The sequence below is a fragment of the Oncorhynchus clarkii genome, chromosome 6, assembly GCF_045791955.1.
Source record: "Oncorhynchus clarkii lewisi isolate Uvic-CL-2024 chromosome 6, UVic_Ocla_1.0, whole genome shotgun sequence".
NCBI classification, from domain to species: Eukaryota; Metazoa; Chordata; class Actinopteri; order Salmoniformes; family Salmonidae; genus Oncorhynchus; species Oncorhynchus clarkii.
In genome coordinates, this window is record NC_092152.1 from 43,045,843 (window position 1) to 43,072,264 (window position 26,422).

A 26,422-nucleotide genomic window follows, 5' to 3' on the forward strand; every position below is an offset into this window, starting at 1 on the left:
CAAGAGATATAGTACTAAAACACTTGAGTGTTTCTCTTGATCCTAGGTCCTGGCAGAGTTGTGCAGGCTCAGGACAACTGAGCTTTGAAGGAATACGCAGATTTAAAGAGGAGTCCGTAATTTGCTTTCTAATAATCATGATCTTTTCCTCAAAGAAGTTCATGAATTTATTACTGCTGAAGTGAAAGCCATCCTCACTTGGGGAATGCTGCTTTTTAGTTAGCTTTGCGACAGTATCAAAAATACATTTCAGATTGTTCTTATTTTCCACAATTAAGTTGGGAAAAATAGGATGATCAAGCAGCAGTAAGGGCTCTTCGATACTGCACGGTACTGTCTTTCCAAGCTAGTCGGAAGACTTCCAGTTTGGTGTGGCGCCATTTCCGTTCCAATTGTCTGGAAGCTTGCTTCAGAACTCGGGTATTTTCTGTATACCAGGGAGCTAGTTTCTTATGAGAAATGTTTTTAGTTTTTAGGGGTGGGGAGGTTGCAGAGGTTGACTTGACTGTGTAAGCCGTAGTTGGCTAGCCAGCTAGCAATGGATAAGAACGTTGCCTGACAGCATGGCAACCAAATAAAAATAACGAACCACTGGGTTGCGCCCATAGATGTAGAACAGAAAGAATGAGCAACTGGGTCACGTCTTAGGCAATGGACTATCAATCAGGTTTGGTGGGAGGATGGAAAAGTTTGAATTTACTTTTAAAAAAAATTTTTTTTTTTTAAAAACATGTCATTTCTACCGGTGAATGTGTACTCGGGCAAGGGACCCGGCTCCACCACATCGAAAGGAAGGGACCCGGCTCCACCTCATCCCACTACGTTGTCCATTGTTTCTAAGGTGATGTACAGAAAGTTGGCTTTATCCCTTACATTATCTGCCACTGTTAAAGGTTCCATGCTGCCTCTAACCTATTATCTTATCACTTTCTGTTGTTATTTTCTTGAATATGGCATTACATGGCCTCCCCCACTTATTTTCTTCTCATGAATATGGTTCCATGCTGCCTCCAACCTATTATCTTATCACTTTCTGTTGTTATTTTCTTGAATATGGCATTACATGGCCTCCCCCACTTATTTTCTTCTCATGAATATGGCATTACTTCTTACTGAGTGCACATATGTCCTCTTTGCTATTCCACCCATCCCGGCTCTAGCCATGAGGCCCTGGACCCCAACACAGTGTTAGGCCAAAGAAGTGAACTCCTGCCAGCCCTAGACTGCACTCAAGCTGTAGTGCGTCTGTTCTGTTGACCCTGACCTTGTTGTGGAACATTAAACACAGATAGGAAGTTGTGGCTAATGACTTGTGATGGCAGTGGGATGATAGGATCATTGCATAAGGTTAACAAGTGGTTTGTCAGTGCATAATTTGTACTACCAGTGCCATCAAAATGGTGCCCTGTAGGCATAGGAAGCTTGTAAACATTGACATGCAGTGATATATGATAGGCGATCTGAATCTGAGCCAAACGCATTTAGATACAACTCATGTTCACTGTTTGTTGTGGGGTTGTTTTTCCAATTACAGTATTGAATAAAAAAAAAACATTACCACAGGGGTTCTATTGCATTCTCTATTGTATCTGGCTGCAGTTATGTTTTTATGTTGTGTAAAAAAATATAAAAAAACACTGTCCGGGTCTGTTTTCAACGTGAAGTGGACCTGGCTCACAGGTTGACATTTATTGTAATGAATCTTTATGCTAGATGAGCCAGCTGCAAAGTCAAATTGGCTATATCGTAAAAAGTCATGAAAGAAAAACGTGCATTTTGGTCTTAAATTAAAGTTTTCTTTTCTACAAGCAAATCTTTCTTTTTTTATGTAAATGAAATGTTATAGAAGGGTCCAGATACCGTTTTAGTGATTTCAATTGATTTTGAGAAACAAAAATCACCATCTCATCGTTGTGTAGTATGATGGTCCTGAAATAACATGAACCAAGGCTCCAAAAAGACCCAAATACGTCCTGTTAGAAACTAGAAACCTCTCAGTGTAGTGATACAGGTCTTTAGATGTTCTACACATGAAATGTCATTCCAAACTTTTTCCGCAACATTATATTTTATTTTGTTGTGACTCCAGCCGTTGCCCCTATCCTGCTGTTCCATTATCTTGTAGACTGAGGATCTCAAGTCTGTGAGGGTGCGCAGCTGAACACTGGAAACACTCCGTTTGAAATTTTTGACCTAAACATAACCAATATTCGTTAATTATAAATACCAAACTTGTTTTTGTGTGGATTCCACGACGCGGTTAGCTTTTAACAGTTAGAACTGGTATTTCTTGTCCCGGAATCCCGCTTAAGACCGGTTGAAGCCTGCTTGACAGAGCCGCTAAACTGATAGCCATCAAGCTGACAAAATGAGTCCCAAATGAGTTTTGCAATGGAGCCCTCATTGTCTGGAGAAATAAATTAACGGTTCCAGCACTGTAGAAGCTGTATCTACTACGCTTTGTTTCGAGACAAACTGGATCACTCAGAGTTCCAATACGGCAACTGTTTGCTTGCCGAGGATTATAGACTTGAGGTTGCTTCCTTGATCACGCAGGCCGCCAGCCTACTTAAGAAACCGGAAAAGGCAGAGTGGAATGTTTACCTTTTCAATGCCGGTGTCTGGACGGCGTTCGCACTTGTTGGATGCATATCTGCCTTGTCGTTATCCATCTGGCCAGTGTTGCCCGGAGCTCCCCCATCTGATAGCGGGGTCGAAGGAGCACAGCAAGAGGAGCAAGGCAATCAATGTTGGTCGCATGTCATGAGCCGGAGAAGCCGAAGCCAACTCATTGTGACGTTGGGTTGTAATGCTTCAGCAAATGTACATGATATCAGGGGCTTTGGTAGACACATGTAAGTAACCCAATTTTATGTCCCTCTAACTGCCCTGAATGCCTCTGCTGATCCTACAGCTATCGCATGCAGTAGTCATGTGCCTATGAACCAGATTTATGCTGTTAGCACTGAGGCAGTGTGCATTAGTAAGAAAGTCCACTGTGTGCAGCTCACCCTGCACTAACACAAATAACATGAGGATATCTACTTCTGCTAAGCTTCCCAGTAAAACAATGAAAACCAAGTAAGCATCCCAGAAGAAAAGTGCTCAAAATAGCCCATTTTAACATGTAGCTTAATCAATAATTTGCTAATAACAGATGCCATTCATATTCTGACTATCTCTGAAACTCACTTAGATAATAGCTTTGATACAGTGGTAGTAATACAATATTTTAAATGACTGAAAAGCCAATGGTGGAGGTGTTGCTGTTTATATTCAGAACCACATTTCAATAAAGCTTAGAGAGGATCTCATGTTAAATACTGTTGAAGTAATATGGCTACAGGTTCATCTACCTCACCTAAAGCCCGTTCTTGTGGGAAGCAGCTATAGACCACCAAGTGCTAACAGTCAGTATCTGGATAGCATGTGTGCAATGCTTGATAATGTATGTGATATCAACAGGTATATTTTCTAGGTGATTTCAATAGACTGGCTTTCATCAAGCTGCCTACTCAAGAAAAAGCTTAAAACTGTAACCAGTGCCTGCAACCTGGCTCAGGTTATCAGTCAACCTACCAGGGTAGTTACACACAGCACAGGAATGAAATCATCAACATGTATTGATCACATCTTTATTAATGCTGCAGAAATTTGCTTGAAAGCAGTATCCATATCCATCAGATGTAGTGATCACAATATAGTAGCCATATCTAGGAAAACCAAAGACTGGGCCTAATATAGTGTATAAGAGGTCATACAATAAGTTTGTAGTGATTCCTATGTTGTTGATGTAAAGAATATTTGTTGGTCTGTGGTATGTAATGAGGAGCAAACAGACGCTGCACTTTTATGAAATTGCTTATTCCATTTACTAATAAGCATGCACCCATTAAGAAAATGACTGTAAAAACGATTAAATCCCTGTGGATTTATGATGAATTAAAACATTGTATGGCTGAGAGGGATGAGGCAAAAGAAATGGCAAATAAGTCTGGCTGCACATCCGATGGCAGCTTCTCCAACATAATCCAGGTAAAGTCAGGAATTCCCCAGGGCAGCTGTCTAGGCACCTTACTTTTTTCAATCTTTACTAACGACATGCCACTGGCTTTGAGTAAAGCCAGTGTGTCTGTATGTGGATTACTCAACACTATACAGTGGTTCGTCCTTTAAAAGTTGCAGCGTACTGCAGTGCAGCTTGCATGGTGCTGCAGAATTCTATGGCACATTTTTTAAGTGTGAACCACTGGTACTATTAATGCTAATTAGTGCTAGTTTGACCACCAGAGCTATCTTTGATAGCCTTCAATAGTGGCTGCAGGCACCTGGGAGACCAGGGTTCAATTCCCCGACGGGGAGGAAGGAGTAGGCTGTCCTTGTAAATAATAATTTGTTCTTATTTGACTTGCCTAGTTAAATAAAGTTTACACTAAGAGCTTAACATTTGCACATCCTAATTTTCTAATTCTAGTCTAACCAATACCCAAACGGAGATTCAGTGAAAATAAAAATCTCATTGATTTATCAAGACCAGTCCACATGCTTGTCTCAGAGCAGCGTAAAATGGTGCTAAAATAGTTGTAGGCTATTGCTTCAAATCCTATTGCTTCTAACATGCTCTTTAAATAAACAAGACCTACACCACTTTTAACAGCACATAACTCAACACTAGTGAGACTCTTGTTGCCTACGGTAGGCCGACAGTATATCGAAAAATATGACATGACTCTCCGCCAATAATTACATATAGAGGATTGGAGGATATTTTTGTAATTCAGTGATATTTAGTCCCATAGTAATTTGTTATGGATCCATAACTAAATAAACATTTGCATTTTGAAAGAGTATTTTTATCAAATCAAATCAAATTGATTTATATAGCCCTTCGTACATCAGCTGATATCTCAAAGTGCTGTACAGAAACCCAGCCTAAAACTGCAAACAGCAAGCAATGCAGGTGTAGAAGCACGGTGGCTAGGAAAAACTCCCTAGAAAGGCCAAAACCTCTGGCTGTGCCGGGTGGAGATTTATAACAGAACATGGCCAAGATGTTCAAATGTTCATAAATGACCAGCATGGTCGAATAATAATAAGGCAGAACAGTTGAAACTGGAGCAGCAGCACGACCAGGTGGACTGGGGACAGCAAGGAGTCATCATGTCAGGTAGTCCTGGGGCATGGTCCTAGGGCTCAAGTCCTCCGAGAGAGAGAAAGAAAGAGAGAAGGAGAGAATTAGAGAATGCACACTTAGATTCACACAGGACACCCTTAAGGACAGGAGAAGTACTCCAGATATAACAAACTGACCCTAGCCCCCCGACACATAAACTACTGCAGCATAAATACTGGAGGCTGAGACAGGAGGGGTCAGGAGACACTGTGGCCCCATCCGAGGACACCCCCGGACAGGGCCAAACAGGAAGGATATAACCCCACCCACTTTGCCAAAGCACAGCCCCCACACCACTAGAGGGATATCTTCAACCACCAACTTACCATCCTGAGACACGGCTGAGTATAGCCCACAAAGATCTCCGCCATGGAACAACCCTAGGGGGGCGCCAACCCAGACAGGATGACCACATCAGTGAATCAACCCACTCAGGTGACGCACCCCTTCCAGGGACGGCATGAGAGAGCCCCAGTAAGCCAGTGACTCAGCCCCTGTAATAGGGTTAGAGGCAGAGAATCCCAGTGGAAAGAGGGGAACCGGCCAGGCAGAGACAGCAAGGGTGGTTCGTTGCTCCAGAGCCTTTCCGTTCACCTTCCCACTCCTGGGCCAGACTACACTCAATCATATGACCCACTGAAGAGATGAGTCTTCAGTAAAGACTTAAAGGTTGAGACCGTGTTTGCGTCTCTCACATGGGTAGGCAGACCGTTCCATAAAAATGGAGCTCTATAGGAGAAAGCCCTGCCTCCAGCTGTTTGCTTAGAAATTCTAGGGACAATTAGGAGGCCTGCGTCTTGTGACCGTAGCGGACGTGTAGGTATGTACGGCAGGACCAAATCAGAGAGATAGGTAGGAGAAAGCCCATGTAATGCTTTGTAGGTTAGCAGTAAAACCTTGAAATCAGCCCTTGCTTTGACGGGAAGCCAGTGTAGGGAGGCTAGCACTGGAGTAATATGATCAAATGTTTTGGTTCTAGTCAGGATTCTAGCAGCCGTATTTAGCACTAACTGAAGTTTATTTAGTGCTTTATCCGGGTAGCCGGAAAGTAGAGCATTGCAGTAGTCTAACCTAGAAGTGACAAAAGCATGGATTAATTTTTCTGCATCATTTTTGGACAGAAAGTTTCTAATTTTTGCAATGTTACGTAGATGGGGAAAAAAGCTGTCCTTAAAATGGTCTTGACATGTTCTTCAAAAGAGAGATCAGGGTCCAGAGTAACGCCGAGGTCCTTCAGTTTTATTTGAGACGACTGTACAACCATTAAGATTAATTGTCAGATTCAACAGAAGATCTCTTTGTTTCTTGGGACCTAGAACAAGCATCTCTGTTTTTTCCGAGTTTAAAAGTAGAAGGTTTGCAGCCATCCACTTCCTTATGTCTGAAACACATGCTTCTAGCAAGGGCAATTTTCGGGCTTCACCATGTTTCATTGAAATGTACAGCTGTGTGTCATCCGCATAGCAGTGAAAGTTAACATTATGTTTTCGAATAACATCCCCAAGAGGTAAAATATATAGTGAAAACAATAGTGGTCCTAAAACGGAACCTTGAGGAACACCGAAATTTACAGTTGATTTGTGAGGACAAACCATTCACAGAGACAAACTGATATCTTTCCGACAGATAAGATCTAAACCAGACCAGAACTTGTCCGTGTAGACCAATTTGGGTTTCCAATCTCTCCAAAAGAATGTGGTGATCGATGGTATCAAAAGCAGCACTAAGGTCTAGGAGCACGAGGACAGATGCAGAGCCTCGGTCCGATGCCATTAAAATGTAATTTACCACCTTCACAAGTGCCGTCTCAGTGCTATGATGGGGTCTAAAACCGGACTGAAGCATTTCGTATACATTGTTTGTCTTCAGGAAGGCAGTGAGTTGCTGCACAACAGCCTTTTCTTAAATGTTTGAGAGGAATGGAAGATTCGATATAGGCCGATAGTTTTTAAAATATTTTCTGGGTCAAGGTTTGGCTTTTTCAAGAGAGGCTTTATTACTGCCACTTTTAGTGAGTTTGGTACACATCCGGTGGATAGAGAGCCGTTTATTATGTTCAACATAGGAGGGCCAAGCACAGGAAGCAGCTCTTTCAGTAGTTTAGTTGGAATAGGGTCCAGTATGCAGCTTGAAGGTTTAGAGGCCATGATTATTTTCATCATTGTGTCAAGAGATATAGTACTAAAACACTTGAGCGTCTCTCTTGATCCTAGGTCCTGGTAGAGTTGTGCAGACTCAGGACAACCGAGCTTTGAAGGAATACGCAGATTTAAAGAGGAGTCCGTAATTTGCTTTCTAATAATCATAATCTTTTCCTCAAAGAAGTTCATGAATTTATCACTGCTAAAGTGAAAGTCATCCTCTCTTGGGGAATGCTGCTTTTTAGTTAGCTTTGCGACAGTATCAAAAAGCAATTTCGGATTGTTCTTATTTTCCTCAATTAAGTTAGAAAAATAGGATGATCGAGCAGCATTAAGGGCTCTTCGATACTGCACGGTACTGTCTTTCCAAGCTAGTCGGAAGACTTCCAGTTTGGTGTGGCGCCATTTCCGTTCCAATTTTCTGGAAGCTTGCTTCAGAGCTCGGGTATTTTCTGTGTACCAGGGAGCTAGTTTCTTATGAGAAATGTTTTTCGTTTTTAGGGGTGCAACTGCATCTAGGGTATTGCGCAAGGTTAAATTGAGTTCCTCAGTTAGGTGGTTAACTGATTTTTGTCCTATACCCCGCCTTGGGTAGACAGAGGGAATCTGGAAGGACATCAAGGAATCTTTGTGTTGTCTGTGAATTTATAGCACGACTTTTGATGGTCCTTGGTTTGGGTCTGAGCAGATTATTTGTTGCAATTGCAAACGTAATAAAATGGTTGTCCGATAGTCCAGGATTATGAGGAAAAACATTAAGATCCACAACATTTATTCCATGGGACAAAACTAGGTCCAGAGTATGACTGTGACAGTGAGTGGGTCCAGAGACATGTTGGACAAAACCCACTGAGTCGATGATGGCTCCGAAAGCCTTTTGGAGTGGGTCTGTGGACTTTTCCATGTGAATATTAAAGTCACCAAAGATTAGAATATTATCTGCTATGACTACAAGAAGGTCCGATAGGAATTCAGGGAACTCAGTGAGGAACGCTGTATATGGCCCAGGAGGCCTGTAAACAGTAGCTATAAAAAGTGATTGAGTAGGCTGCATAGATTTCATGACTAGAAGCTCAAAAGACGAAAACGTATTTTTTTTTTTGTAAATTGAAATTTGCTATCGTAAATGTTAGCAACACCTTCGCCTTTGCGGGATGCACGGGGGATATGGTCACTAGTGTAGCCAGGAGGTGAGGCCTCATTTAACACAGTAAATTCATCAGGCTTAAGCCATGTTTTAGTCAGGCCAATCACATCAAGATTATGATCAGTGATTAGTTCATTGACTATAATTGCCTTTTGATGTAAGGGATCTAACATTAAGTAGCCCTATTTTGAGATGTGAGGTATCATGATCTCTTTCAATAATGACAGGAATGGAGGTGGTCTTTATCCTAGTGAGATTGCTAAGGCGAACACCGCCATGTTTAGTTTTGCTCAACCTAGGTTGGGGCACAGACACGGTCTCAATGGTGATAGCTGAGCTGACTACACTGACTGTGCTAGTGGCAGACTCCACTATGCTGGCAGGCTGGCTAACAGCCTGCTGCCTGGCCTGCACCCTATTTCATTGTGGAGCTAGAGGAGTTAGAGCCCTGTCTATGTTGGTAGATAAGATGAGAGCACCCCTCCAGCTAGGATGGAGTCCGTCACTCCTCAGCCGGTCAGGCTTGGTCCTGTTTGCGGGTGAGTCCCAGAAAGAGGGCCAGTTATCTACAAATTATATATTTTGGGAGGGGCAGAAAACAGTTTTCAACCAGCGATTGAGTTGTGAGACTCTGCTTTAGAGCTCATCACTCCCCCTAACTGGTAGGGGGCCAGAGACAATTACTCGATGCCGACACATCTTTCTAGCTGATTTACAGTGCCTTGCGAAAGTATTCGGCCCCCTTGAACTTTGCGACCTTTTGCCACATTTCAGGCTTCAAACATAAAGATATAAAACTGTATTTTTTTGTGAAGAATCAACAACAAGTGGGACACAATCATGAAGTGGAACGACATTTATTGGATATTTCAAACTTTTTTAACAAATCAAAAACTGAAAAATTGGGCGTGCAAAATTATTCAGCCCCTTTACTTTCAGTGCAGCAAACTCTCTCCAGAAGTTCAGTGAGGATCTCTGAATGATCCAATGTTGACCTAAATGACTAATGATGATAAATACAATTCACCTGTGTGTAATCAAGTCTCCGTATAAATGCACCTGCACTGTGATAGTCTCAGAGGTCCGTTAAAAGCGCAGAGAGCATCATGAAGAACAAGGAACACACCAGGCAGGTCCGAGATACTGTTGTGAAGAAGTTTAAAGCCGGATTTGGATACAAAAAGATTTCCCAAGCTTTAATCATCCCAAGGAGCACTGTGCAAGCGATAATATTGAAATGGAAGGAGTATCAGACCACTGCAAATCTACCAAGACCTGGCCGTCCCTCTAAACTTTCAGCTCATACAAGGAGAAGACTGATCAGAGATGCAGCCAAGAGGCCCATGATCACTCTGGATGAACTGCAGAGATCTACAGCTGAGGTGGGAGACTCTGTCCATAGGACAACAATCAGTCGTATATTGCACAAATCTGGCTTTTATGGAAGAGTGGCAAGAAGAAAGCCATTTCTTAAAGATATCCATAAAAAGTGTTGTTTAAAGTTTGCCACAAGCCACCTGGGAGACACACCAAACATGTGGAAGAAGGTGCTCTGGTCAGATGAAACCAAAATTGAACTTTTTGGCAACAATGCAAAACGTTATGTTTGGCGTAAAAGCAACACAGCTGAACACACCATGCCCACTGTCAAACATGGTGGTGGCAGCATCATGGTTTGGGTCTGCTTTTCTTCAGCAGGGACAGGGAAGATGGATGGAGCCAAATACAGGACCATTCTGGAAGAAAACCTGATGGAGTCTGCAAAAGAACTGAGACTGGGACGGAGATTTGTCTTCCAACAAGACAATGATCCAAAACATAAAGCAAAATCTACAATGGAATGGTTCAAAAATAAACATATCCAGGTGTTAGAATGGCCAAGTCAAAGTCCAGACCTGAATCCAATCGAGAATCTGTGGAAAGAACTGAAAACTGCTGTTCACAAATGCTCTCCATCCAACCTCACTGAGCTCGAGCTGTTTTGCAAGGAGGAATGGGAAAAATGTCAGTCTCTCGATGTGCAAAACTGATAGAGACATACCCCAAGCGACTTACAGCTGTAATCGCAGCAAAAGGTGGCGCTACAAAGTATTAACTTAAGGGGGCTGAATAATTTTGCACGCCCAATTTTTCAGTTTTTGATTTGTTAAAAAAGTTTGAAATATCCAATAAATGTCGTCCCACTTGTTGTTGATTCTTCGCAAAAAGTTTTATATACAGTTTTATATCTTTATGTTTGAAGCCTGAAATGTGGCAAAAGGTCGCAAAGTTCAAGGGGGCCGAATACTTTCGCAAGGCACTGTACATGCAGAAGCTATGTTGCGCTTGGTGATCTCTGACTGTTTCATCCTAACATCGTTGGTGCCGACGTGGATAACAATATCTCTATACTCTCTACACTCGCCAGTTTTAGCTTTAGCCAGCACCATCTTCAGATTAGCCTTAACGTCGGTAGCCCTGCCCCCTGGTAAACAGTGTATGATCGCTGGATGATTCGTTTTAAGTCTAATACTGCGGGTAATGGAGTCGCCAATGACTAGAGTTTTCAATTTGTCAGAGCTAATGGTGGGAAGCTTCGGTGTCTCAGACCCCGTAACGGGAGGAGTAGAGACCAGAGAAGACTCGGCCTCTGACTCCGACTCGCTGCTTAATGGGGAAAACCGGTTGAAAGTTTCTGTCGGCTGAATGAGCGACACCGGTTGAGCGTTCCTACAGCATTTCCTTCCAGAAACCGTGAGAAAGTTGTCCGGCTGCGGGGACTGTGCCAGGGATTTATACTACTATCTGTACTTACTGGTGGCACAGATGATGTTTCATCCTTTCCTACACAGAAATTACCCTTGCCTAATGATTGTGTCTGAAGCTGGGCTTGTAGCACAGCTATTCTCGCCGTAAGGCGATCGTTCTCCTGTATATTAGCGACTGCAATTAGAAGGCATCATGTTAATGTTACTACTTAGCTTCGGCTGTTGGAGGTCCTGACGAACCGTGTCCAGATAAAGCGTCCGGAGTGAAAAAGTTGAGGAAAAAAAACAAAAATATAAACGGTAATTAAAAAGTAAAGTTGTCAGGTAGCAAAATAGATTGGCAACAAAACGCACAGCAACTCGAAAACAAGTCTGCAAGTTGTGACAGGAAATGACGTCCATTATTTTATTAACGAAAGCATAAAGATGCCATTATTAGTTATATTGTTACATTTTTTTCACATGCAGACTGGCACTAAGAACAGAACATCGGGAACGTTTCCCTCGTCAGCGCCATTATTAGTGCAATGCCCCTTAAAGTGTTGCCCATGGGCTAGGTCGGTCTTTTGTGCGCGGCTCTGTGGCCCATCCCATGCCCCCTGCCCTCGTGCCTTGAACCTTGCATGCTTTCAGTGGATATAGCTGGAGAACTGAAAGTCAATCCCATTGTGCGCCACTCGGGAGCCTTGACCAATATATATATTGTCCTTCTAATAACAGGGTTAATAATATCTGTGAGAATATCCAACAGGCTTTTATATAATTCTAAATTAATATTAATTGCTTTGTTTAAAAAAATATTTTAGATTTTATCAAATAATATAAAATTAGTGAGAAAAAGGCCATTCTTGAACATGTGGTTCTACTGTGTTATTGACTTGTTAATTGTTTACTCCATGTGTAACTCTGTGTTGTCTGTTCACACTGCTATGCTTTATCTTGGCCAGGTCGCAGTTGCAAATGTGAACTTGTTCTCAACTAGCCTACCTGGTTAAATATTTTTTGTTGTTGTAAATAAAGCCAGTTTGTTATTTAGAATGATTTATTTCTGTTTTTAGAGGGAGAGAAACCAAAAACCTATAATCATCTCATGGGTCTCCCAGTCGAGGGCGGCACGTGTATTGAACCAGCATCTGTAGCAACACAGCTTGCACTGCTATGCAGTGTCTTAGACCGTTGTGCCACCCAGGTGCTGTATAACGTGACGGTTGTGAGTGGCCTACAGTAAGAGCAAAATAAAATAATAAAACCTTAGTGTAACAACAGTTTTAGTAGGTAGTACTGAAGTCGTGCACAATTATCAGTTTCTATTTAGGTTTATGTCGCTCATTCATTATCAGACACCCAAAAGCATAATCAGTGCTCTAACTCCCCCTTGCGCTGGTCTGGAGCAATGAAGTTGTGACGCAGGGTACCGTACTAAACCACAAATTACCTCTAAGTCCCGCAGCATAATCGCAAAACTTTTAGTGGCGCAACCACTGTACATGTCAAGCTACTACAGCGACTGAAACAATTAACAAAGAGCTGCAGTTAGTTTCAGAGTGGGTGGCAAGGAATAAATTAGTCCTAAATCATTTTTAACTAAAAACATTGTATTTGGGGCAAATCATTCACTAAACTGTATTCATCACTACTTGCATTTATGAGAGGTATAGACATGTTGAATGCACCAAGCTGTCTGTTTGAACAACTGTCTCACAGCTCGGACGCCCATGCATACCCCACAAGACAGGCCACAAGAGGTCTCTTCACAGTCCTCAAGTCCAGAACAGACTGAGGGAGGCGCACAGTACTACATAGAGCCATGACTACATGGAACTTGATTCCACATCAAGTAACTGATGCAAGCAGTAAAATTTGATTTAAAAAACCAATAACAATACACCTTATGGAACAACGGGGACTCTGAAGCAACACAAACATATACACACCTGAAAACATACGCACTATACACACACATACACATAGTATTGTAGATATGTGGTAGTGGTGAAGTAGGGGCCTGAGGGCATACATTGTGTTGTGAATGTATTGTAATGTTTTTAAAGTTGAATGGCTGCCTTTCATTTTGCTGGATCGCAGTAAGAGTAGCTGCTGCCTTGGCAGCGGACAATGGGGATCCTTAATAAATACAAATATGAAGGCTGTCAAGGGGCTATTTCTTCCCATTTAAAACACATTCATATTGTCAAATCGAAATACAGCACAATCAGGCGCCTTTGTACACTGCAGGCTGTCTTTGTGAGTAGTGCATTCCTGGGGGAGGAGAGTGAGAGAGAGACTCACTGCAGCATGCTGGTGGTTCCTGTCAGAGTAATAAGCAGGACACGTTACCAGTTGGAATACACTGTGTGTGTGTGTGTGTGTGCGTTTGCTCTGTGACTCAGGCCCTGTCACTTCATTTCTAAATCCCCTTGCCTTCCCAGAACGTGTAATCACCCTCCAAAAACCAGTTGTTAGGCAATTACCCTTCCAAAATCTCCTATGTGTTCCTCTTGAAATCATATTGAATTACTACTTGATGTAGACAGCACCAATTAAAGGCCTTTGATGCTGTGGTAGGAAGGAAAGTGGCATGCAGGCACCTAACACCTTCTTGGCGACATTGTATCTTCACATCATACATACTAGGATACTTTTGGTTTAGAAAGACATCCTGGTTCTCTCTCTCCCTCCATTAGAAATGATCACAAGGTGACCTTGCTTTGCATTCCAATCAATAGAAAGATCTGATGAAATTCGGGCTGTACCTAAATTGATCCCTAACACTGCAAATTCAATAAGAACAAGTATCAAATAGCTGGAGTGGTGACTATCACAGTACCTCTTTCCTCTGAAGACTGTGTATTCCATATGGGAGCTCCGGGTCAGATTTTAATTAAAGATTGGCAGAGCAGCAGGCTTCTGGTGCATCTGGAAAATTCAGAGGGATCTAACAGTACTTCGACGTTCCATTGAAACCTCTGAGATATTGTTTGAACAATTTTTCCCCCAAGATCCTTTGAAGGTGATTGTGTGTGAATAAATACACAACCACCAGCCATTCCTTTGGTGTAGTGGTGTGGTAATCTCTTGCCCCTGGAGAGAGATTTCCTTTTTCTCTCCTTACCTTCTGACATCCTCTACCTACACATTATCTCACAGCGGTGTCAGTCGGTGGCTCTGATGTAGCCTTTTGAACCTCTTCTCTTTTCATGATGCTGTGTTCTTCATTGGGTATACTACCATTTAGTTTTTTATTGTATAATGCCCAACTAACGTTAGTGAGAATTTATCGCCATCCATCGGCCCTCCTAGTTGTTCATAGCAAATAGTTTGACTTGCTGTCTAACTATGCTAAATCTGAATTATTAATATTAACCTTGATTGGTTGACGCCAGTATCATAGACTGAAATATATTTGTACTGAGCTAAATTTAACTCAACTGATATCTAAACCAACTTGAAATACCCTGAAAAATCTACTCTTTTGTATATCATTTTGACAAACACCCCTCATAAGTATACAGCCAATGGAATCTTTGCTAACGAGCTGTGACGATTGTCCCATTGTCTGCATTAGAGATCCTAAGCTACTGAAATCTTACCTGTGCATTATTTCAAAGAGACATTTTTGAACTTTCAATTAGAAACATTTCTTGTATGACCTGGGGATGCATGATTCCCAGGTCATCTATCTCTGATTCGGATCAGGCCCTTAAATGTTTTACCTCTCCGTTTGACTCTGTTGCAGATAAGCATGACCCATATAAGAGATTAAGGGTAAAGGACAGGTCTACGCATGAATTGTCTGAAAGATTTCATGAAACAAACTTTGCTTGGGCTAAAGCTAGATTTGCTGATTCTACCTCTGACTGGCAGTCCTTCAGACATTTGAGAAATACGTGTCTTACTCTGGTTAGAAAAGCTAAATCAACATACTTCTTGAATTTTGTATCTAAGAGTGGTGGAAATCTATCTAAATTCTGGACAAATATTTGGAGAAAAAAAACCTCAATCCCCTCATTGCCCCAGCAGGTTATGACAGGCTCCGGTCCCATAACAGACAAAAAATACATTTGTGTTGCGGCAGGGTAGTCTAGTGGTTGGACTAGTAACCGGAAGGTTGCAAGTTCAAACCCCCGAGCTGACAAGGTACAAATCTGTCGTTCTGCCCCTGAATAGGCAGTTAACCCACTGTTCCTAGGCCGTCATTGAAAATAATAAATTGTTCTTAACTGACTTGCCTAGTTAAATAAAGGTAAAATATAAAAAAAAAAAATACCGTTTTGCCTCAGCTGGCCATCTATTTGTAAGACTGGTCTCTGGAAATACGTCAAGTTCCACTAGAGGGAGTCCTTTATTCACCTTTAAACAAATAGCAGAGAATGATGCACTTCCATGCACTTAGTCTTTTTTTCTTCTTCATTTGAACCATTTTGTGTCAATGATGTAAGTGCCTTGCAAAATATTGATGTAAAGAAATCTACAGTAGCTGATTCGCTTGATCCATTTCTACCCCCATCATTGTAGAACCTTTGACCCACATTTCTTATTTAACAATTGCTTCTGGTGCTGTCCCTAAGATCTGAAAGGCGGTGCATGTCCACCTCCTTTACAAAGGTGGGGATCCTTCTGACCTAGATAACTACTGCCCAATTTATAAACTATCTTGCCATGCAAAAGTATTAGAATCACTGGCAAACTCTCAGCTAAGAACTTTTTTAACTTCACATTATGTTCTTCGAGGGATACTTCAGGATTTTGGCAATGAGGCCCATTATCTACTTCCCCAGAGTCTTATGAACTTGTGGATGCTATTTTTATTTCTCTCTGTCCAGTATGAAGGAAGTTAGACGGAGCTTTGCGAGCCAATATTAACTAGCAATTAGTGCAATGACGAAGTCTATGGGTATCTGCTAGCATGCTGACTCTGTGCAATTAGATAAAGAACCTCATTGCCAAAATCCCGACGTTGTCACATTCTAACCTTAGTTCTTTTGTTATGTCTTTGTTTATAATAAAATTTGATTTGATTTGTTTTAGTATGGTCAGGGCGTGAATTGGGTGGGTTGTCTATGTTCCTTTTTCTATGTTTTGGGATTTCTGTGTTTGGCCTGGTATGGCTCTCAATCAGAGGCAGCTGTCAATCATTGTCCCTGATTGAGAACCATACTTAGGTAGCCTGGTTTCACTTTTTAGTTGTGGGTGATTTATTTTCCGTGTCAGTGTTTTGTTCCACACGGAACTGTTTCCGTTTTGTTTTTTCACGTTGTCGTTTATTGTTTTGTTCAGTGTTCATTATTCTTATTAAAAGCCAAGATGAACACTTACAACGCTGTGCTTTGGTCCTCTCCTTCATACGACGACCGTTACAGACGTATCCCTTTAATGTGTACCAATCTGGTTTTAGACCTGGACATGGCACAGTTTCAGCAGATACCCTTGTCTTAAATTATATATTAAATTGCTTAGATCATAGGAATCACTGTGCTGCCATATTTGTAGATTTATCCAAGACATTTGATACTGTCAACCATCCCCTACTCATTCAAATGTCTGAAATGGGCCTCAACCAGGCGTCTTGTAAGTGGTTTGGTGTTGAGTTACCTCGATAATACTAAAGGTGTCCTACAGGGGTCGATTTTGGGACCTGTCCTATTTACTATTTATATAAATAATATTGGTCTATCTGCAAAAACCTTTTACATTCATCTGTATGCAGATGACATGTATGTATGCTATTGCCCCTACAGCTGACCAGGCTATGTTGGAGCTGCAATCTGATTTTGTTTCCTTGCAGAAACATCTTGTTGATTGGTACTTAATGCGGGGAAAACTAACTGTATGCTGTTTTCTAATTCTCCGAAATATTTCAGATGTCTTACACACTTGGATGGTTCTTTCATCAAGCAGGTTCCTGCCTATACACATCTGGGCTTTTGGATTGATAATGATTTGACATTTTAAAAACATACGGATGAGCTAGCTAAGAAGCTGAGATTTAAAGTAGGCTTCTTTTATAGAAATAGATCATGTCTCTTCCTGAACAGCAGGAGGCAAGTAGTACAGTGAACTTTCCTGCCAGTTCTTGACTATGGTGACACCATTTATGCAGCAGCTACTACTCTTAAACCTTTGGATGCCGTCTACCATACCGCCCTTCGCTTTATCACAGGTGATTAGTTTTGATACGCATTACTGTATCCTGTATCAAAAGGTTGGCTGGTCCCTCATTAAAGTCCCATAGATCACTTTTTGTTTCCCTAATTTATTTTCTAAAGTATAAAAACATGATATACCAAACCCGTTCACAGGGTTGGTTAACTCTCTTGAGATTCCTCGGGTCTCCACCGAACTAGGTAAATATGATTTTAGTTTTAATGCTCCACATTTTTGGAACCACAGTTTAAAACCCTGATGATAAATGAGTTCAGAGGTGTGCAATTGCTTTGATTGACTTTAATAATTTGCTTATGATGCCTGTGATGTTCTAATATAATGCACTTGTTATTATATCTTGTAGTTTTATATTTAAGTTCATGTCCTCATGCAGGGCACCATTGAAAATGAGACCCTGGTCTCAATTGTGCTCCCCTGATTAAATAAAATGTAAATATAAATATCCATCAAATGGCCAAAGACAGGATAAAATACACATATGCACGCACGTATGCATGCATGGTCGCACACACACGGAAGCACGGACACACACGGACAGACACAAAAATGTCTAAGGTGCTTGTTAGCAGGTGTATGAGTTTGGTTAACATACTTTGAAGATAGCCTAATTAGTCATCTTTGTTTAAGGGAATGCATAAATGCCTACTGCTTATTCCAGACATGAAGGGGATGCATAGCCGATGTACAAAACATTAAGGACACCTTCCTAATATTGAGTTGCAACCCCCCGCTTGCCCTCAGAACAGCCTCAGTTCATCGGGGCATGGACTCTAAAAGTTGTCAAAAGCGTTCCACAGAGATGCTGGCCCATGTTGACTCCAATGCTTCCCACAATTGTATCAAGTTGGCTGCATGTCCTTTGGGTGGTGGACCATCCTTGATACACACGGGAAACTGTTGAGTGTGAAAATCCCATTAGCGTTGCAGTTCTTGACACAAAATGGTGAGCCTGGGACCTACTACCATACCCCGTTCAAAGGCAGATCAATCTTTTGTCTTGTCCATTCACCCTCTATATGGCACACATACACAATTCATGTCTCAATTGTATCAAGGCTTAAAAATCCTCCTAAAAATCCTCCTTTAACCTGTCTCCTCTACACTGATTGAAGAAGATTTAATAAGTGACATCAATAAGGGATCATACCTTTTCACCTGTATTCACCTGGTCAGTCTATGTTATGGAATGGAAAGAGCAGGTGTTCTTAATGTCTTGTACACTTAATGTTTTGTACACTTCAGTCAGTCTACCATAGTAGACTGACTGAAGTGGCTGATGAATCCTAATGTTGCCACACCACTTATTATTACCCATTCATAGTGGAAGTGAGACAATCTCACATTCCTCTCACAGTGTAAATGGTCTTGTCCGTGAAAAATTCAGAGCCGTGCCAGGTGTTTAAAACAAACATCCCCAAGGTTGGGGGGTGTGGCTCTTTCTCTCTCTCTCTGTCTGGTCAAATGAAATAACAAAATACATCAGCAATGTTTTCCATCCCTGCAATCTCTTGAGAGGGGGAGGGATTGAAGTGAACATGAATTTTGTAAAAAAGAAAGAAGAATCAAGGTGAAGAGAAAATATGTGAACAACACATACTGAATCTGCTTTTTCTTTTGATAAACACTGCGGTATAGCTCAAATATTTTGATACCTAAATCCCTTTCCGTACTTTTGGGAAGACAGGAGGGACGTGGTTAGCTTGAGGAATGTCACCAATTGTGCTTCTCCAGCAGCAACAAGAAAGCAAAGTCTGAAAACGCAACACAACAAGCTAACGCTGTAAAGTATCTCCAGTAGCACTAAGTGTGTGTCCCAAATGGCACCCTATTCCTTATAGTGCACTACTTCTGACCAGAACCCATAAGGCTCTGTGCACTATATAGGGAATAGGGTGTGATTTGAGACACACCCTAACACTCAGCAGCTCAGTCACAGCTAGAGGCTAATGATAACGTGTGTCTGTTGAAGAAGCAACAAGCTTGAAGCTTCCTTCCGCTGACAAAGTGCATTTGAAGTATAGGCCCCCACGCTACAAAGGAGCATCCAACACTGATCCCTACATCATCACATTTAAGAGGTTACAACATATATCTGTAATATCTTTTATATAGCCCAATCATTGCGAAGTTTGGGGGCATTGACTTTTAAAGGGTACGCATCATCAATCTGTCATTGTCGATTGACTTCTCCTGGAAGTCCTGGAACCGTTTCAGTCAGCGAATTAATCAAAATAACAGTTATTGCCAAATTACAGATGCCGGTTCAGAGATGGATTGCTTCTGGCTGACGGGAACAGACAGCTCTAAGAGTGATTAATTCTGCTCTACTCCAATGATTGGAAAAAAAGTAAAACTGAAGACTGAGCGAGCATCACCAGGGCTTCGTCACTTTCTTTCAGCATCCTGATTCTGCAGCACACTAGAAGGGCTAGAGCCCACATCCCACCCTCCTGGCACACACACAACCAGACCGGGGTTTCAAATAGTATTTGTGTTTTTTGAAATACTTCAGCTGCACTTGATTGAGATTGCCTGGTGTGATTGAGACACTGACATAGTCACAACAGTGCAAAGTCAGTCAAATCTGCCATTCTCAGGCAGGCTCAATCAAACGATCAAAGTATTTGAAAAGAGAACGAATACTATTTGAACCCAAATCTGCACACAACCCACAACTGTGAAGTGAGCAAACATGGTCTTGGCCACAAGGCTCAGAAAGAATGTGCAGGTCAATGGCAGAACACTTTCTCAAGGGCCTCAATTTGAGTGTTGACAGGATTGAGTTATGTGGTCACTGTCCTGTCAAATGCAATAACGGCAGCCAGGCAGAGGAAAAGCCCAAGGTTTTATTTTTTCCGTGCCGCCCCGTAATACATCAATTCAATACCTGCCGTGAGGTCTGACATGGCCATGTTCTCATAACATGATAAGACATGTCTCCACAAAGCTCGCACACACACAAAGTCCACACAGACAGGGGTATATACTGAACAAATAAGGTATGAGTTTTTCACGAATGTCATGGACTGAAATCATACATGTTATGCAGTCAGCAATCAACTCACAAGGTTTGAATTTAGAATCAAAGATCAACCACTAAATCTAGGACATTGAGGCAAAATTAGACTGCAATAATGCCACCTTTTCTCTTCCTCTCCTGTCACTTTGTTCTTATACATTCTCATCCTCCCAGATCAGTAACAGAAGGAGGACCAATGAAATCTATCAGCCTTTTGTGTTTATCGTGCTGTAAAGTTGCAGCAGAGCAGGGGCTATGGTTGGCATGGAAACAAGTGGCTGTAGGAAATGGTTACAGTGCTGTCTAACCATATTTACCTGGGAGCACCACATGCACAATTCATCAAGTAGTATGTTTACTGAACTCATACTAGTAGGCTCCCACCTGCTGACAAGCACCGCACAGAATTGTTTGTGTCTGTCCGTGTGTGTGCAGCCGTGCGTGCGTACATATGTGCTTGTTTACATATGTGCTTGTGTGTAAACAAACACCTGCACTGAAATTAATTAACTTAATGAACATGGAATGGGTCCATGCAACTTATTATGCAATTTTATTATTATTTATGCTTGCGATAACAAAGGGGTTGAATAATTATTGACTCAAGACATTTCAGCTTTTAATGTTAAAAAAAATACAAAAATTCTACAAACAAAATTCCACTTTGACATTATGGTGTGTTGTGTGTTGATCAATGACACAAAATCAAAATTTCAGGCTGTAACGCAACAAAATGTGGAAAAAGGTAAAAGGGTGTGAATACTTTCTGAAGGCACTGTACCAGGGAGCAGAGCTGAAGATCTGTAACAGAGGCATAACCCTTGGAAACACATATCAGATGGTCCTATAGCCACCATGCCATATTAGTATGACACGAGTGAGCGATTTCCCTTTAGATAGGCCGGCTGCAAAGTCAAAATTGGCTATGTTGTAAAAATGTGCTTTTTAGTCTACATTTAAGGTTAGGGTTATGCATTAGGGTTAGCATTGTGGTTAAGGTTTAGGGTTTGATTTAAAACCAGATTTTATGACTAGAGCTGCATCCAGAACAAGATTCATGACGAAAAACGCTAACCTTCTTGAGAGGTCAGAATTTCGTAGTGATTGCAGCGAAGGACTGTTTGTCCGGGTCGGCCCTGGGTGTGGGGCTTCGCTTGGGTATTAATATTTTGCTGCGAAGCCAGGATTTTAGGGCTCAAGGCTTATCCGTTGTCCCTTTCCCAACACCCCCATGGGGCATTTGTGATCTGCGGGGTATGCAGACGTTGTCCTCTGTCCTACGGATTTTGCATTTCTGACATGTTTTCCAAACAACCCACTGTGTGTAATAGGGGCATTCCAGAAAGCCAGATTTGACCCTGACCGTAAGACTGGCTATGTCCAGCCAAAGGGCCCCTCTCTCCTACTACCGCAAGGCTCATGGTACGGCCATAACTCTGTACAGCTTCCCGAGAGGAGCAGAGGTTGAGATCTGTGATGACACAGATTTCCTCCCATATACATAGCAGGGTCAGCTGTGCATTGACTTGCCATGCTCTGCTTGATAAGCCATAAGTAAGGTGGACATGTTAATAAGTGCTCTGGCCGAATGGGCTGCGGTTATGACAAATGGTAGCGGAAAAGTGTTAAGGTAGTTAGCCAAAGGGGGCTTCACCGGAGGGGGCTTATGGAAACCGGACTCATCCATACCCTACATGTTCAGGGTAGGGGAACCACTGGGGGTTAGTCTACTCAAAAAATACTTTTCCCAGGAACAATTTTACTTGATTAGGCAAGACGCTACCACCGGAATGCTAGGTTTGGTCGTGGTCGTTTGTGGTGGGAGTCTTCTCCCATCGTACAAATCCCTGCCTCCCCCTTGGTCCAGAGAGACATTGGGCCATTCGATTACGTGTTTGGCCGCAGCTTGCTTGCAGATGTCGATGAGCTTGTAATCCCGGCGGGGATTTGCGACCTCTTCACCAGCTTTGCGCTTGGCAAGGCGCCTGGGGACAGATGCAGGTGCCTGTGAAAGAGGAAGCGGGGGCTCCCCCTCCATCCTCTGGTTCAAAGTTGGAGAGGCTGCTATTAACATGAGCGTTGTCATCTCCTATCTCCCCTCTCCCGAGATCATGTCTTCAGTAAATTAAGAGAATCAAGGTTATGCATCACTTCTGCCCAGCTGGGTACAGTAGAGCTCTTGTCCCCTACCCTGTGGGGTGGCTCAGAGATGGGGGTGCCAGTGGAGCAGGAGTTGTCTTTTTTAGTATCCTTCTCCTGCTAACCTTAGACGGTGTGCTGCAGTTCAGACAAGACTCTGGGTAGTCGACTGCCTCTCGAGAATGCTCTCGTCCCAAACAGGCAAAGCAGAGAGGGTGGAAGCCTTTCTCTGGGATGCAAAGGCCACAGGGGCAGAGATGGGGCTCCGGTGCCTGGCTTGGGTTATCCTCACAAGGGGAAGCGGTAGCCATGACTCTGTGGAGTGGGCTCCAAACCTGTCATAAATGGCACACAGTAAGTCAGAGAGCACCGCAAGGTGGAGTTGCTGTACAGCCTAGAGGGTTTTCAAGACCGCATTACTGGAAGGTAGGACCGGTCAGCCTCTCCAGCAAGAGCGCTGGTAAGCTAGGTGAGAGAATAATACTACCGTGTAGGTAGAGAGAGCTAGTTCTAGTCGTGTGCTTTCGCTGATGCTTAGCTGTGCTGCCGGCTAGTCCTGGCATTTAGCTAGCTAGCGTTCACCTCGAGGGTTAATAGCCTAGCTATAGCAAGCGCACAGCAAGCAAAATCAAATCAAATTTATTTATATAGCCCTTCGTACATCAGCTGATATCTCAAAGTGCTGTACAGAAACCCAGCCTAAAACCCCAAACAGCAAGCAATGCAGGTGTTGAAACACGCTGGCTAGGAAAAACTCCCTAGTAAGGCCAAAACCTAGGAAGAATCCTAGAGAGGAACCAGGCTATGAGGGGTGGCCAGTCCTCTTCTGGCTGTGCCGGGTGGAGATAACACACACTGCACACTGTGCATTCTTCGTCAGCTAGCTAGGTTAGCTTAGTGTGGCTATCCAAATCTCAGAGGTCTCTTTCCTTTCCTCCACCTTGGTGGGAATAAGCAGCATGAATCAGGTAGCTAAGTTAGACAACTATTCGGCTACCAGCCAGTACTCTACACTGCACCTTAGATATTGCTGCCATATGTACAGTGCATTTGAAAATGATTCAGGCCCTTTTACACATTTTGTTACATTACAACCTTATTGTAAAATTGCTTAAATTATTTTTTACCTCATCAATCTACCCACAATACCCCATAATGATAAAGCAAAAACAGTTTTATAGACATTTTTGCAAATGTATTAAAAATAGACATAAATACCTTATTTACATAAGTATTCCGACCCTTTTCTATGAGACTCGAAATTGAGCTCAGGTGCAGCCTGTTTCCATTGATCATCCTTGAGATGTTTCTACAACTTGATTGGAGACCATTTGTGGTAAATTATATTAATTTGAAATTATATGGAAAGGCACACACCTGTCTATTTAAGGTCCCACAGTTGACAGTACATATCAGAGCAAAAACCAAGCCATGAGGTCGAAGGAATTGTCTGTAGATCTCTGAGACAGGATTGTGTCGAGGCACAGATCTGGGGAAGGGTACCAAAACATATCTGTAGCATTGAAGGTCCCCAAGAACACAGTGGCCTCCATTCTTAAATGGAAGAAGTTTGGAACCACCAAGACTCTTCCTGAGCTGGCCGCCTGGCCAAACTGAGCAATCGGGTGAGAAGGGCAGAGCTCCAAAGTTCCTCTGTGGAAATGGGAGAACCTTCCAGATGGACAACCCTCTCTGCAGCACTCCACCAATCAAGCCTTTATGGTAGTGGCCAGACAGAAAACACTCCTCAGTAAAAGGCACATGACAGTCAGTTTGGAGTTTGCCAAAAGGCACCTAAAGGACTCTGACCATAAGAAACAATTTTCTCTCGTCTGATGAAACCCAGATTGAACTCTTTGGCCTGAATGCCAAGCGTCTCATCTGGAGGAAACCCAGCGCCATCCCTACGGTGAAGCATGGTGGTGGCAGCATCATGCTGTGAGGATATATTTCAGCGGCAGGGACTGAGAGACCAGTCAGGATCGAGGGCAAGATGAACAGAGCAAGGTACAGAGAGATCCTTGATGAAAACCTGCTCCAGAGCGCTCAGGACCGCCGACTGGAATGAAGGTTCAACTTCCGACCCTAAGCACACAGCCAAGACAATGCAGGAGTGGCTTCTGGACTAGTCTCTGAATGTCCTTGAGTGGCCCAGCCAGAGCCCGTACTTGAACCCGACCTGAAAATGGCTGTGCGGTGACGCTCACCATCCAACCTGCCAGAGCTTGAGAGGATCTGCAGAGAAGAATGGGAGAAACATACTCAAGAACGCTCGAGGCTGTAATCACTACCAAAGGTGCTTCAACACTGAGTAAAGGGTCTGAATACCTATGCAAATGTGATATTTTTAATACGTTTGCAAAAATGCCTGAACCTGTTTTTGCTTTGTTATTATAGGGTATTATGTTTAGATTGATGAGGGGATTTATTTATTTCTAATACACTTTAAAATAAGTCTGTGCATGTAACAAAATGTGGAAAAGGTCAAGGGGGATGAATACTTTCCAAATGCACTGTACATAGTCATTGAACACTGGTCCCCTAAATAATGTTTACTTACTATTTGACCCACTTAATATGTACAGTATATACTGTATTATAGTCAATACTCATCCTATATACAGTGCCTTGCGAAAGTATTCGGCCCCCTTGAACTTTGCGACCTTTTGCCACATTTCAGGCTTCAAACATAAAGATATAAAACTGTATTTTTTTGTGAAGAATCAACAACAAGTGGGACACAATCATGAAGTGGAACGACATTTATTGGATATTTCAAACTTTTTTAACAAATCAAAAACTGAAAAATTGGGCGTGCAAAATTATTCAGCCCCCTAAAGTTAATACTTTGTAGCGCCACCTTTTGCTGCGATTACAGCTGTAAGTTGCTTGGGGCATGTCTCTATCAGTTTTGCACATCGAGAGACTGACATTTTTTCCCATTCCTCCTTGCAAAACAGTTCGAGCTCAGTGAGGTTGGATGGAGAGCATTTGTGAAAAGCAGTTTTCAGTTCTTTCCACAGATTCTCGATTGGATTCAGGTCTGGACTTTGACTTGGCCATTCTAACACCTGGATATGTTTATTTTTGAACCATTACATTGTAGATTTTGCTTTATGTTTTGGATCATTGTCTTGTTGGAAGACAAATCTCCGTCCCAGTCTCAGGTCTTTTGCAGACTCCATCAGGTTTTCTTCCAGAATGGTCCTGTATTTGGCTCCATCCATCTTCCCATCAATTTTAACCATCTTCCCTGTCCCTGCTGAAGAAAAGCAGACCCAAACCATGATGCTGCCACCACCATGTTTGACAGTGGGGATGGTGTGTTCAGCTGTGTTGCTTTTACGCCAAACATAACGTTTTGCATTGTTGCCAAAAAGTTCAATTTTGGTTTCATCTGACCAGGGCACCTTCTTCCACATGTTTGGTGTGTCTCCCAGGTGGCTTGTGGCAAACTTTAAACAACACTTTTTATGGATATCTTTAAGAAATGGCTTTCTTCTTGCCACTCTTCCATGAAGGCCAGATTTGTGCAATATACGACTGATTGTTGTCCTATGGACAGAGTCTCCCACCTCAGCTGTAGATCTCTGCAGTTCATCCAGAGTGATCATGGGCCTCTTGGCTGCATCTCTGATCAGTCTTCTCCTTGTATGAGCTGAAAGTTTAGAGGGACGGCCAGGTCTTGGTAGATTTGCAGTGGTCTGATACTCCTTCCATTTCAATATTATCGCTTGCACAGTGCTCCTTGGGATGTTTAAAGCTTGGGAAATCTTTTTGTATCCAAAAACCGGCTTTAAACTTCTTCACAACAGTATCTCGGACCTGCCTGGTGTGTTCCTTGTTCTTCATGATGCTCTCTGCGCTTTTAACGGACCTCTGAGACTATCA